We start from the raw sequence: 15,388 nt of genomic DNA, 5'->3' as shown, positions 1-15,388 counted from the left end.
CAAGAAGTCCCGCCGTGCTCGGCAGGCCGGAAAGGAAGGAAGCCGCTGGCACGGAACGCGTGGCGTGGGCGCTGCCATGCGGCGACCCACAGCCTGGAGTGGCGCTTGACTCTTCATACCGCCAAGGCGACTGTGCCGGCCACAGGCGCTTCATCTACATCTACATCTACATTGATACTCCGCAAGCCACCCAACGGTGTGTGGCGGAGGGCACTTTACGTGCCACTGTCATTACCTCCCTTTCCTGTTCCAGTCGCGTATGGTTCGCGGGAAGAACGACTGTCTGAAAGCCTCCGTGCGCGCTCTAATCTCTCTAATTTTACATTCGTGATCTCCTCGGGAGGTATAAGTAGGGGGAAGCAATATATTCGATACCTCATCCAGAAACGCACCCTCTCGAAACCTGGCGAGCAAGCTACACCGCGATGCAGAGCGCCTCTCTTGCAGAGTCTGCCACTTGAGTTTATTAAACATCTCCGTAACGCTATCACGGTTACCAAATAACCCAGTGACGAAACGCGCCGCTCTTCTTTGGATCTTCTCTATCTCCTCCGTCAACCCGACCTGGTACGGATCCCACACTGATGAGCAATACTCAAGCATAGGTCGAACGAGTGTTTTGTAAGCCACCTCCTTTGTTGATGGACTACATTTTCTAAGCACTCTCCCAATGAATCTCAACCTGGTACCCGCCTTACCAACAATTAATTTTATATGATCATTCCACTTCAAATCGTTCCGCACGCATACTCCCAGATATTTTACAGAAGTAACTGCTACCACTGTTTGTTCCGCTATCATATAATCATACAATAAAGGATCCTTCTTTCTATGTATTCGCAATACATTACATTTGTATTTTTTCATCCATCTTTACTTCTGAGAATTTCACACAGCTTGTATACCAGCAACAGCAAATGAAAAATATATGGGTGGTAAAGGAAGCTTATGTGGTATCAGCTAGTTGAAGCTACTATAACAAACAAAACAGCCAACATGGCTGCCTCTGACAAAAACACTTCTCCCGTGGCTTCATTCGGGGATGGGCGACATTTAACGTAACTACACTGAAGCGCCAGATCAACTCGTATAGGCAAGCGTATTCAAATACAGAGGTATGTAAACATATAGAATACTGCGCTGCGGTCAGCAACGTCTTTGCAAGACAAGTGTCTGGCGCAGGTGTTAGATCGGTTGCTGCTGCTACAGTGACGGGTTGTCAGGATTTAAGTGAGTTTGAAGGTGGTATTATAGTCGGCGCACGAACGATGGGACACAGCATCCCCGAGGTAGCGATGAACTGGGGATTTTCCAATACGACCATTTCACGAGTGTACCGTGAATATCAGGAATCCCTTAAGACGCCAAATCTCCAACATCGATGTGGCCGGAAAATGATCCTGCTACAACGGGACCAACGACGACTGAAGATAATCGTTCAACGTGACAGAAGTGCCATCAACAAGTGTGAGCGTGTGAACCATTCAGCGAAACATCATCGAAATGGGCTTTTGTAGCCGAAGGCTCACTCCAGTACTCTTGATGACTGCACGACACAAAGCTTTATGCCTCGCCTACGTCCATCGATCCCTCATTGGACTGTTGATGACTCGAAACTTGTTGCCTGATCGGATGAGTCTCGTTTCAGACTGTATTGAGCGGATGGACGTGTACGGGTATGGAGACAACCTCATGAATTCATGGACTCTGCACGTCAGCAGGGGACTGTTGAAGCTGGTGAAGGCTCTGTAATTGTTGTGGTTGGCAGGAGAGCCAACACCGTGTTACTAGAGGAGGCCGAAATGCACGCGTTTTAGCTCACGCAGGCTGGCGTGAGGTCTGGAACAGGACAAGGAAAGTAGAATTTAGAAAAGCGGACGTAGCTGGTGGAATACTTAACTTTAATCCATTAGTGATGAACGTCGGTCTTGACGGTACATGATTCAATATCAATAGTAACTGATAATGGCGCCTTGCTAGCTCGTAGCAAATGCCATAGCTGAAGGCTATGCTAAACTGTCGTCGCGGCAAATGAGAACGTACGTAGGCAGTGAACCATCGCTAGCAAAGTCGGCTGTACAACTGGGGTGAGTGCTAGGAAGTCTCTCTAGACCTGCCGTGTGGCGGCGCTCGGTCTGCAATCACTGATAGTGGCGACACGCGGGTCCGACGTATACTAACGGACCGCGGCCGATTTAAAGGCTAGCACCTAGCAAGTGCGGTGTCTGGCGGTGACACCACAGTAATGGAGTGGGGCGTGTGCAGTTGGAGTGATATCGGACCCTTGATGCGTCCAAATAGTACTCTGATAGGTAACACGTACGTGAGCATCCTGTCTGATCACCTGCATCCATTCATGTCCATTGTGCATTCCGACGGACTTGTGCAATTCCCGCAGGACAATGCGACACCCCACACGTCCAGAAATAGTGCAGAGTGGCTCCAGGAGCACTCTTCTGTGCTTAAACACTTCAGCTGGACATCAAACTCTCCAGGTGTGAACATTATTCAGCAATATCTAGGATGCCTCGCAAAGTGCTGTTCAGAAGAGATCCCCACCTCATCGTACTCTCACGGATTTATGAACAGCCCTGCAGTATTCATGCTTTCCTCACAGCACTACTTCAGACATTAGTCAAGTCCGCGCCACGTCGTGTTGCGGCCCTGCTGCGTGCTTGCGGAGCCCTACACAATATTAGGCAGGTGTACCAGTTTCTTTGCCTGTTCATTGTACGAGGGTTGACTGAAAAGTAATGCCTCCACCTTCGTAATACTTCAACATTTGGCAGCATAGGTAGGCGGCAGGTACTGGCTTGTTCCGTAGCCTCTTGTTGACAGCTCCAGTTGGCGGGAAGCCTTAGTATTGAACGGTTGTGTTGTTGCAGTGTAAAGTATGGGACCCTCCGCAAGCGGTCGGCCAATGCGATTTAAGCAACGTGCGGTCATTGAATTCTTGACAGCAGAAGATGTCACTCCAAAGGAGATTCATCCGAGAATGAAAGCAGCCTATGGTGATTGTTTTGATGTGAGCACTGTGCGTCGTTGGACGAGTAAGTGTAAAGGTGTTGAGGCTGGAACATCTGACCTGCGTGAGAAACAAGGAGTTGGACGTCCTGTGACAGCAACCACCGAGTTTCACAAGCAGAATGTTGACAGATTGATTCAGGACTATCGTCGTATCACTCAGAGAGAAATTGCAAGCACAATCGGCATTTGACAAGAACATGTGGGTCACATTATTGCTTTGCTTGGCTATCGGCTACCACAGCAGAACTTCAGAGATTGAATCTCACCACCGTATGGCGTCCTCCATACAGTCCAGATTTAGCACCGCTTGACTTCCATCTGTTCCCGAAAATGAAAGACGATCTGCGGGGACATAATTATGTTTGTGATGAAGACGTTGAGAGAACTGTGAGACTGTGGTTGACGAAACCGAGTGTCGACTTCTTCCGTGACGGCTTCAGAAAACTTGTTCATCTTTGGCAGAAATGTATCCAAGTGGCTGGTGACTATGTGCAAAAGTGGCTATTGGTAATTAAACATCATATTCTAAGGATTATTTCTGAGTTTGATTTATTAAAATATTCCCATCCAAACCCAATTAACAAAGGTGTAGGCAATACTTTTAATTCAGCCCTCGTATAATATTAACACTTACCTTCTTTTATTTTCTTTACGTTTTCGTGCCCGTATGTCTTTCAGGTCAGCCTCGAGTCCTAGTCATTTTTAAAAATTTTCGGTCCGACATTGGGCGATGTCAGTAGCTGCGTTCTTTCCCAGCCTTAGTTCTTCGGGGCTGCACTTGTAAGGACTGGCAGGGCAACGTGATGTCTGCCTAATGTCCTGCACTTCGTCACAGTCGTAGACACCGTTTTTATGAGTTTCTCTTTACTGCTGCAGCACCTGTTCGTAGCCTGTTGAGAGTGCTGAAAGTTTCATCACACTCCAACTGGGTATCTCTTGGCTCAACTTCTTATAGTGAGTACCATTCCGAAAGTTCTTTATCCAGACTTTTCAAGAAGCTTGTTATCGATTTTAATCTTACTGGAAAGTTGCTCTCTGCACGGTGTGTTACGTCGTATTCATGGAAGCTTTATTTCAAGTCTCCCATGTCATCCATTCCTGATAGTCGAATACATGGAAGAGAGAAACTAGCTACTCTATACAGTTTATTCATGGATGCAGCCTTCATAAAGCCATTTTATAAATTTTTTGCTTTGGTTTATTGAACTGTACTGCCAACAGCTTGGTACAAATATAAAATTATATATACAGATAAATAATAATTATAATACTTTGTACAATGCATTAATATTATTTGAAAATTTACACGCAGGTTCAATAGTTACAGCTAATGAATCTTACATATCAGCTAAAGATACATGAAAATTTCGTCTGTAAGGGACGGCATTATGAGGGCGGCGACTGTTGATGAACACAAATAAAACAGAATATAAAAGAGAGACCTCAAGATAGATTGGGAAGGATACAACTGGAGATTATAGTGACTGTGCAACAACAAGTATAATACCAAATTTCATACACACACGTTATAACAAAAGGAGCTTTGTATGTTCGAGGATCTTCTTGACATAAATGGACGGGATTAGTGTTTAACGTCCCGTCGGCAACGCGGTCATTAGAGACAGAGCACAAGCTGGGGTTAGGGAAGGATGGAGAAGGAAGTCGGCCGTGCCCTTTCAAAGGATCCACCCCGGCATTTGCCTGAAGCGATTTAGGGAAATCACGGAAAACCTAAATGTGGATGGCCAGACGCGGGCCTGAATCATCGTCCTCCCGAATGCGACTCCAGTGTGCTAACCACTGCGCCACCTCAGTCAGTCCTTACATAACTCTGGAGCATTATGTGTAGTCAGTGATGGCAAAAATTTGCGATCATAGGCCGTTTTAATTTCCACATATTGTAAAGCAATAGTTAGCTGTGCTGTTGTCTTCAACGTGACTGTGTCACCCCTTAACGAATTAGGAGCATTTGTTGGAAGGATCATCGTCAATTTCACAGCGTTTTTCAAACCCAGGTAACAGGTTCAGGATAGGTAAGGATCAGACATCAACACGTCGAAGGGAGACCCATCAGATAGTTCGTCGTTTTCACCAAATTAATATTTTTTTAAGAAAAACATACTCATCAACTAAAATTCCAGATTAATAACAACATGAAAACCATCGGAACTATAGTGACATAAAGTGACAAACTACTGAAATTTACCAATATAAGCAAAAGGAAGCATTGTTCAATAAACACAAAGCCTCTGAGTTTATGGACAGTAAGAATGAAATTTGAATCGTTTAGCAATTTACAAAAGTTGATGAGTTAATCCCGCTACACTCCACAGCTTACAACCCTGATGGCTGTCGCGCAACTCAGGTATAGCTCCAAGGAATAAGACAACTACTCAGCTTTTGATAGGAATGACAGACGATGCGGCAAAGCGCTTCCGCTGCAATAACTTACCCTCGGGCGTTTGGCAGGATGTCGTCAAGGTAACGACCCAGAAGTGGTGGTGGTGGTGGTGGTTAGTGTTTAACGTCCCGTCGACAACGAGGTTATTAGAGACGGAGCGCAAGCTCGGGTTAGGGAAGGATGGGGAAGGAAATCGGCCGTGCCCTTTCAAAGGAACCATCCCGGCATTTGCCTGAAACCATTTAGGGAAATCACGGAAAACCTAAATCAGGATGGCCGGAGACGGGATTGAACCGTCGTCCTCCCGAATGCGAGTCCAGTGTGCTAACCACTGCGCCACCTCGCTCGGTGACCCAGAAGTCACGCTCACAAACACCAAGGTAGACTCGCTTGTTTTGCAATCAGCTGTGAACATAAATCACACGCGAGGCAGCACCCTCAAACAGTAACAGAATATACACTCAGAAATGATGGGACTCGCTTCAGCAAGATAATTACAACTCGAAACCTTAGATAAAACAAATGGTTAAAGCCATACGCCTTCACAAGGCATTCGATCAGATCAGGGGAAACTTACTAAGATTGACAGATTTAACTGAATGGATTTTGTCGTACACAATAAATACATACGCCTCTGTCAAGGTAAGCTGACAAGCGAGTACATGAAACTGACAAAATACAGGTACAAACAGAACAGTTGCAGTTGAACTCCCCCCCGCCCCCCTCCCACCACCACCACCACCACCACCTGAGGGATGAATCAGTATTGCTAAAACGCCTTAAGAAACACTAGTTATGGTGAGCTTAAACAAAGCAGAAAATTTCACTCAGTAGTAGTTCAGTTATGACTAAAACACACGAACGTAGGTTAGAGTAAATACACTATACTAAATCACAATTAGATTTAAAATTCATACCACGTACGTGATTCAGTAGCATGACATTACCACCGGGTACAGTGCCACTAACCGGTGTTACCACTTGAGTTCGTAGCATTGCACCCCATGTGGGTACATACAAGCTGTTTACCAATTAACAGAATCATGTGGCTTCAAAGAAGACGCACTAACAACCATTGGCCATTTTCAAGGCAAGAACCATTGCAGAACAAACAAATACGTATTACTAATTGAAAAAGGTGGCCAACGGCCTTGCCTCAGTGGATACGCCGGTTCCCGTGAGATCACCGAAGTTAAGCGCTGTCGGGCGTGGTCGGCACTTGGATGGGTGACCATCCAGGCCACCACGCGCTGTTGCCAGTTTTCGGGGTGCACTCAGCCTCGTGATGCCAATTGAGGAGCTACTCGACCGAATACTAGCGGCTTCGGTCAAGAATACCATCTTACGACCGGGAGAGCGGTGTGCTGACCCCACGCCCCTCCTATCCGCATCCTCCTCTGAGGATGACACGGCTGTCGGATGCTCCCGGTAGGCCACTCGTGGCCTGAAGACGGAGTGCTTTTTTTTTTAAACTGAAAAAGGCATAATATTGCCCCAATTTTAATTTAAACAATAAAACCACAGGGCTAGAGTATAAATAGGTAGTATGTTACGGTGCACTCACCCCATCGTCAAATATCCTTTTAACTCCTTTTCAAATGACAGAATGAGGTCCCCACCACCAGAGCTCCAGAGCAGGACATTCGTCGTCTTCATTAGCGGCTGCCCAACATTCGACAAGGGGCTCGGTGATCCGGCTGGGCACATGCGTTGTCAAACCCAAATCGGCCCAACCAAAACCCCGCTGCCAGGCACTGCTGGTCCAGCCTCCTCCTTCCGTCACGTGCCGTTCACAACACAGGAGTTGACTATCGACACCGGTTCCAGAGGTGGGTAGGCCAGCAGACCGAGCCCCCACGGCTCAGTTTTTGCAGTAAGCTGTTGCGCTGAGCTTCGGAGAAACTGCAGCAAAACAGCAAGTGATTGACGTGTCCTTGATTCCTTTCACAGCCTCGGAAACGACAGTCCTTGAAACCAGTGCGATGTGAGTTGGAGGGAGTGGCTGCTACGCATTCATTCCAATGGAGTTATCAGCTTCCTTCTCGCATGAAATTTTTGAAACCGGATTACCGTTTGGACCGCAGCCAAGTACCGACCTTCATGGCACATTGAAAGGCACCAGTCTTTTTGTCTCGGCCAGCTGGAGCATCCGTAACTTGAAATCAAACGTTATATTCCATTCAGGATGACATTCACTTTTCACGTATGGACAGATCCAGTCCACTCTGGGGAGGCGTACTCTGCAGTGGAAAAGTACAGGGCCATATCAATCGTTCTGAGAACAGTAGTGTTTGATCCCCATTTTCTGCCAGTGGATTTCTTCAAAATACGTATTGTTCCTCGTTTGTCCTTTCGTAACAGTTTGACTGCAGTGATTTCTATAGGTCAGAGAGATCTCGAGGAGGCACGGTAACAGGGAACCGCCCTGTGCAATACGAGTTCCAAGATGCAGCAACTTCTGGCGCGAATATTGTAGAAAGGATTGCACATCACAAAGCCCAGTCTGAAATCTGAAGCAAATCTATCTTCGTTCTTTTCCTTAGCGTTTATGCCGTCTAGTACGGGTCCTCGTTTTATCTGACGCCACAGATGTCGAGGTAACCAAAGGGAGGGATGCCCTGTGCTCCCCCTCTCAGTGAATCGTGTAAAATTTTGATGTCTGAGTTATCGTATGGCAACTGTTTGCGTGTTGTGTTCTTGCAGCAGCAGCAGCCTAGTGCCTGTCCAAACGAGCTTGGGAAACCGCCAAAAAACCATACTCATGTAGACCCGTACACGATACCGCCATCATTAATCTCCCTCCCCCCCCCCCCCCCCCCTGCTTCCCACCGGATTCGATCCAGGTCCGTCCCACCTCCCTGACCTGCAAGCTATGGCGCTGCGCTTTACGCTCTACGAGCAGGTCAGTTGAAACGTACAGCAAATTTAGTTCAAATGCCCACACATCTCCAGGACATCAGGAACAGTTACAGCTGAAATGGGATCTCCTTAATTCGGCTTATATTATAAGTCACGAACACCCACGAAGCTCATCCCAATAATCACTCATAATGTGATGATAGCAGGCTTTTCGTTTGGTTATCTTGAGCGGGAAGATTGACTGTTGGCGTTACTGGTTTGATGCAGTCCTCCATGCTACTCTATCCTGTACAACCCTCTTCATCTCCGAATAGCGACCTACATCCTTCTGAATCTGCTGACTGTATTCATCTTTTGGCCTCTCTCTACGATGTTTATCCCCAACACTTTCCTCCAGTGCTAAAATGGTGATCCCTCAATGTCTCGGAACGTGGCCCCTAAACGATCCCTTCTTGGAGTCAAATTGTGCCACAAATTTCTTGTCTCCCTTATTTCATTCAGTACCTTCTCATCAGTTCTGCAGCACCACATTTCAGAAGGCTCTGTTCCCTTCTTCTCTAAACTGTTTATCGTCTATATTTCACTTCCATGTGTGGCTACACTCTGGACAAAAACCTTCAGAAAAGACTTCCTACCACTTAAATCTTCTATCGCAGTTTTGAACTCGCTTCCAAACGCGGAGCCCATGGAGTACTGGTTAAGTGTAGGCCGTAATAAACATCGCAGTCAATCGGCAGCTTTGGACTTCGTGGTTTGTCGCTGTTTTTGTCGTTGCTGGAAGCTGTTAGTAGAGACGCGTGGGTCACTAGAAGTGGTCTTCAATGACTTTGACTGAGTTCCTTCTGCAGCTCACACGCAGAACGTAGCTTTTGCTGCAGTGAAGCATACACTACTGGCCACTAAAATTGCTACACCAAGAAGAAATGCAGATGATAAACGGGTATTCATTGGACAAATATATTATACTAGAACTGACATGTGATTACATTTTCACGCAATTTGGGTGCATAGATCCTGAGAAATCAGTACCCAGAACAACCACCTCTGGCCGTAATAACGGCCTTGATACGTCTGGGCATTCAGTCAAACAGAGCTTGGATGGCGTGTACAGGTACAGCTGCCCATACAGCTTCAACACGATACCACAGTTCAAGAGTAGTGCCTGGCGTATTGTGACGAGCCGGTTGCTCGGCCACCATTGACCTGACGTTTTCAGTTGGTGAGAGATCTGCAGAATGTGCTGGCCGGGGCAGCAGTCGAACATTTTCTGTATTCAGAAAGGTCCGTACAGGACCTGCAACATGCGGTTGTGCATTATCCTGCTGAAATGTAGGGTTTCGCAGGGATCGAATGAAGGGTAGAGCCACGGGTCGTAACACATCTGAAATGTAACGTCCACTGTTCAAAGTGCCGTCAATGCGAACAAGAGGTGACCGAGACGTGTAACCAACGGCACCCCATACCATCACGTCGGGTGATACGCCAGTATGGAGATGACGAATACACGCTTCCAATGTGCGTTCACCGCGATGTCACCATACACGGATGCGACCATCATGATGCTGTAAACAGAACCTGGATTCATCCGAAAAAATGACGTTTTGCTATTCGTGCACCCAGGTTCGTCGTTGAGTACACCATCGCAGGCGCTCCTGTGTGTGATGCAGCGTCAAGGGTAACCGCAGCCATGGTCTCCGAGCTGATAGTCCATGCTGCTGCAAATGTCGTCGAACTGTTCGTGCAGATGGTTGTTGTCCTGCAAACGTCCCCATCTGTTGACTCAGGGATCGGGACGTGGCTGCACGATCCGTTACAGCCATGCGGATAAGATGCCTGTCATCCCGACTGCTAGTGATACGGGGCCGTTGGGATCCAGCACGGCGTTCCGTATTACCCTCCTGAACCCACCGATTCCATATTCCGCTAAAAGTCATTGGATCTCGACCAACACGAGCAGCAATGTCGCGATACGATAAACCGCAATCGCGATACGCTACAATCCGACCTTTATCAAAGTCGGAAAAGTGATGGTATGCATTTCTCCTCCTTACACGAGGCATCACAACAACGTTTCACCAGGCAACGCCGGTCAACTGCTGTTTATGTATGAGAAATCGGTTGGAAACTTTGCTCATGTCAGCACGTTGTAGGTGTCGCCACCGGCGCCAATCTTGTGTGAATGCTCTGAAAAGCTAATCATTTGCATATCGCAGGATCCTCTTCCTGTCGGTTAAATTTCGTGTCTGTAGCACGTCATCTTCTTGGTGTAGCAATTTTAATGGCCAGTAGTGCAGGTGTGCTGCTGTGGTGCATATGACGGATCTCGGGATGAAATTGTACACAGTGGAGACACAGAATTGCAATTATGGAAGAGTGGTTAGAGAATCCCAATTGTAGTGTTGCACTGCATAAGATTGCTAAATAAAAGAAGCGAATGCCTGGACTTCCCTTTAAGGAAGGTCGTCGCTCATTGCATCCTAATCTGTCTCCTATAAATTTCACGCTGCGTCTGTATTGTCCTAGCTGCATGTGGACGCAGTGAAATAACAGCAAAACTTGTAAACCGACTGAGCCTCCACAACAGGTGAAATGAGTCTAGAGCGGGAAGTACTCCTCGCAAAACTATCAGAAGCATTAATCTCCCAGTGCCAGGTATTGCAGACATTATCTCGCTGTTCTTGCTACACTTCGACTCGTCGGAGATTCTTTTCTCTGCTGTAGAGTGAAAATTCTCATTAATTCAGCACATCAATTATCACGGAAACAGCAGCATAACTAGACTGCATTAGTTAAGATCGGCAATGAAAGAATGATAATAGACGTCAAGGGCGATGTGGTGACGCACTCGGTAAATGTGGAGGTATTTCATTTTCAAGAAAATATCTTTTTGCTGAAATCCTTGCATTTTTCTGTGGAAATGCAGTCGCCATCAAGATTTTTTCATGGAATCTTGCTCAACGTCTGTGTACCGTTGTATGCGGAAAATTTTTTGTAGAGTTACTCTTGTTCGTAGTCCGAGACGGTTCTCGTTCGCTCGTCCCACGATGATTCTGCCCCAGAAGGTTCAAATGGTTCAGAGCACTATGGGACCTAACATCTGAGGTCATCAGTCCCCTAGAACTTAGAACTACTTAAACCTAACTAACCTAAGTACATCACGCACATCCATGCCCGAGGCATGATTCGAACCTGCGACCGTAGCGGTCGCGCGGTTCCAGACTGAAGCGCCTAGACTCGTTCGACCTATACTTGAGTATTGCTCATCAGTGTGGGATCCGTACCAGATGCCGGCCGAAGTGGCCGTGCGGTTAAAGGCGCTGCAGTCTGGAACCGCAAGACCGCTACGGTCGCAGGTTCGAATCCTGCCTCGGCATGGATGTTTGTGATGTCCTTAGGTTAGTTAGGTTTAACTAGTTCTAAGTTCTAGGGGACTAATGACCTCAGCAGTTGAGTCCCATAGTGCTCAGAGCCATTTTTGTACCGTACCAGATCAGGTTGACGGAGGAGATAGAGAAGATCCTAAGAAGAGCGGTGCGTTTCTTCACAGGGTTATTTGGTAAGCGTGATAGCCTGACGGAGATATTTAGCAAACTCAAGTGGCAGACTCTGCAAGAGAGGCGCTCTACATCGCGGTGTAGCTTGCTGTCCAGGTTTCGAGAGGGTGGGTTTCTGGATGATGTCTCGAATATATTGCTTCCCCCTACTTATACCTCCCAAGGAGATCACGAATGTAAAATTAGAGAGATTCGAGCGCGCACGGAGGCTTTCCGGTAGTCGTTCTTCCCGCGAACCATACGCAACTGGAACAGAAAAGGGAGGTAATGACAGTGGCACGTAAAATGCCCTCCGCCACACACCGTTGGGTGGCTTGCGGAGTGTAAATGAAGATGTAGATGTAGATGAACCGCTCGGCCACAGCGGCCGACGCTCCAAAAGAAAATGGTTGAAATGGCTCTGAGCACTATGGGACTTAACAGCTGTGGTCATCAGTCCCCTAGAACTTAGAACTACTTAAACCTAACTAACCTAAGGACATCACACACATCCATGCCCGAGACAGGATTCGAACCTGCGACCGTAGCAGTCGCGCGGTTCCGGACTGCGCGCCTAGAACCGCGAGACCACCGCGGCCGGCCCAACGCTCCAGGAGAGTTCGATGGTGTGATGTGCCTACTTAATGTCACTTGCTCCATTTTGGGCAGGACATTCACACACGCTCCATGAGAATATATCGATAACATCGCCCAATAAAAACCGAAAAGCAGCAACAGTAGTCGGTTTTACTCCCGTCGTAGAAGGCAGAAATGATTTAAGCTTACCCATTATCGATATTTGTAAACAAATAGTAGCAGCCACTTACAATAATACCGTTAAAGGTTAAAATATTAGTTTGAAGCCACTTCAGGCTCCATCTATTTACTAAGTAAGTAGACGTAAGTTTAGACTTAACTGTATAATAACTACGACACAATACGCTACATTAAATGTTTTTTCCATCTTTCTTCATTAAGGGACGTTTAGTGCCTAGTAATATGTATTAAGAATAACTGTTGAGCCTGAAATACTCGAAAGTATTAGTGAAAAACTTGATCAGTTTTTCATTAAGTGTCTGATTACATCTACCTGTCTGTAATGTAGAAATGGTCTTTGAAACGTGTCGTGGTAGTTCGCAACTCACGCAGGTAAAACAGTAGTTTTTTTCTAAACACGGTGTTTCAGAAGTGATGGTCAGTATCCAGGGATTTGACAGAAGTGATACTTCAGAACAAAAAAGTCAATTTAACATGGGATCTAAAAGGCATATCTTACGAGCTATGAGCAATTCTTGATTTTCGATGCTGTGAAATAAATCTATTCTGCGGCAAGGTCTTCGATTTTCGTATTTTGGGAAGTGTTGGTATGGACCAAAACAAGAAAGAAGTGTCCAGTGAACATGGGGCCCAAAATGCATACCTTAAAAGTTATGAGCGCTTGTTCATTAGAAGACTTGTTTTTCAAAGTAGCGAAAATGATCAAGTGCTCATAGCTCTTAAGGTATGCATTTTAGAGCATATTGTAAGTATTGTTCATCTATCTGGAATCCCTATCAGGTAGGACTGATAGAGGAGATAGAGAATATCCAACGAAGATCGTTTAGCTGGCGAGGGAGCGTTACGGAGATGCTAAACAAACTCCGCTGACAGATGTTACAAGAGAGGCATTGTGCATCACCGAGAGATTTACTATTGAAATTTCGGGACAGTACTTTTCAGGAGTAGTCGGTATTATTTCCTCTCACATACATCTCGCATATTGAACATGAGGAGAACATTCGAGAAATTAGAGCCAATACAGAGGCTTACCGACAATCATTCTTCCCACGCACTATTCGCGATTGGAACGGAGTTCGAGGGATTAGATAGTGGTACCGAAAGTACCCTCTGCCACACACCATTAGGTGGCTTGCGGAGTATGATGTAAAGGTAGATGTAGATATGGAAAGCAAAGAGCTTGTAGTAGAAAAGATTTGTTTCACAGCACCGAAGATCAAGAATTCCTCATAGCTCTTAAGGTATGAATTTTAGAGCCCTTGTTTGATTGACTTGTTTGTTTCGAATGATCATTCCTGTCATATCTCTGAGTATTGACCACCACTTCTGAAACACCCAGTATATCGTTTAATGAAACTGAGAATGAAGTTGGTTGGAGTGAATGACGAAAGAAACTGGTCTTTGTGATAATTCTTACTACTCGTTTTTGATTGCAATGTACAATGTGGTGTAGTTTAGTCACGCCAAACGCGAGCTCGTCAGAATTTACTGTTATTTTCTCTGAAGCAAAGAAACTTAAGTTCTCCGAGTGATAAAGAGAGTAAGCTAACTCCGCGACACAGCTTGATGTGAAGTGCAGGGCGTCATCTAATCGTAGCGCGGGAGTCTGCGCTGCTTGTCTCCACGAGTCGCAGCGTGTGTTTGTTTAGTACTCTTTTGCGTCGACTCGCCGGTTTCTTTTTGTTTTACATCCGTTTTGACGTCTTCAATTGGGCTATCCGCAAGCACTGCGGTGGAAACAGATCCTTCCAGCTGCAGCAAAACATGCCGGTGATTGAGACTATCATCCCGGTAAACTACTTTCGGCGGGCGGGGAGGAAAGAAAAAAGGAGAGACGGAAACCGCGATGCGGCCGCAGAAGCGGTGCGTGTGGCGCTGCCGGGGCAATCAGGGTGGCGTGTTTTGTCAACACGTGGGGCGGGCGCCGCCACCGCAGCGCAGGACGTGTCTGCCCCCAGGTGGCGTAGCGTGGCGGGAAAAAGCGGCCAGCACACGCGCGACTTGCCGACCACAGCCCCACAGCCGTGTTCTGTACGTCCCCGGTGCTGCGCATAGACACCGAGAGACTTCAGCGAAGTATTGTCAACAACACCGTATGTAGCAAACGCGATACACTTTCTTTCAGCTCCCAGTTTCGATCTTAAGCGATCATCCTCAGGCACGGAAAACATCACACTACTAACCTGTAGCAAGATCCCCGATTTAATCTCCGAATTAAACAGTAACACTGCCGCTGGCCGTTGTGGCCGAGCGGTTCTAGGCGCTTCAGTCCGGAACCGCGCGACCGCTACGGTCGCAGGTTCGAATCCTGCCTCGGGCATGGATGTGGGTGATGTCCTTAGGTTAGTTAGGTTTAAGTAGTTCTCAGTTCTAGGGGACTGATGACCTCAGATGTTAAGTTCCATAGTGCTCAGAGCCATTTGAACCAGTAGCACTACCAATATTGTATTAGGTACCGAAAGCTGGTTGAAACCAGACATAAAAAGCAGTGAAATTTGGAACTCGGATTGTACAATGCTTAGGAAGGATAGTACTGATGCTATGGGAGGTGGTGTGTTCATTGCAGTTAAAAGCTGTTTAAACGCAGTTGAGATCGATACTGTGTCGGACTGTGAAATAGTCTGGATAAAGCTGTCAATCAGACAAGGATTGGCCATTGTATGTCGTTATAGACCATGACCATGTTGTTATAGACCACCAGCATCCGCAGCAAACGTTGCAGAACGTTTCAGGGAAAGTCTTGAGTACATAGGAAATAGATATCCAATTTGACCATTAGTTATAGGTGGAG

The 15,388-nt window shown here is 46.6% G+C and overlaps 1 protein-coding gene and 1 pseudogene across 1 annotated transcript in view; both read left to right on the top strand.

Annotated features, from left to right (window-relative positions):
- Positions 1 to 15,388, top strand: part of LOC124613815 (protein apterous-like) — a gene marked incomplete at its 5' end in the record, with an annotated part of 324,127 nt that overhangs the window by 215,992 nt on the left and 92,747 nt on the right. The window lies entirely within an intron of this gene.
- On the top strand, positions 6,570 to 6,687 carry LOC124614342 (annotated as a pseudogene).

Source organism: Schistocerca americana, chromosome 4 (genome assembly GCF_021461395.2).
Source record: "Schistocerca americana isolate TAMUIC-IGC-003095 chromosome 4, iqSchAmer2.1, whole genome shotgun sequence".
Lineage (NCBI taxonomy): Eukaryota > Metazoa > Arthropoda > Insecta > Orthoptera > Acrididae > Schistocerca > Schistocerca americana.
This window is presented reverse-complemented; position numbering and strand designations above follow the sequence as displayed.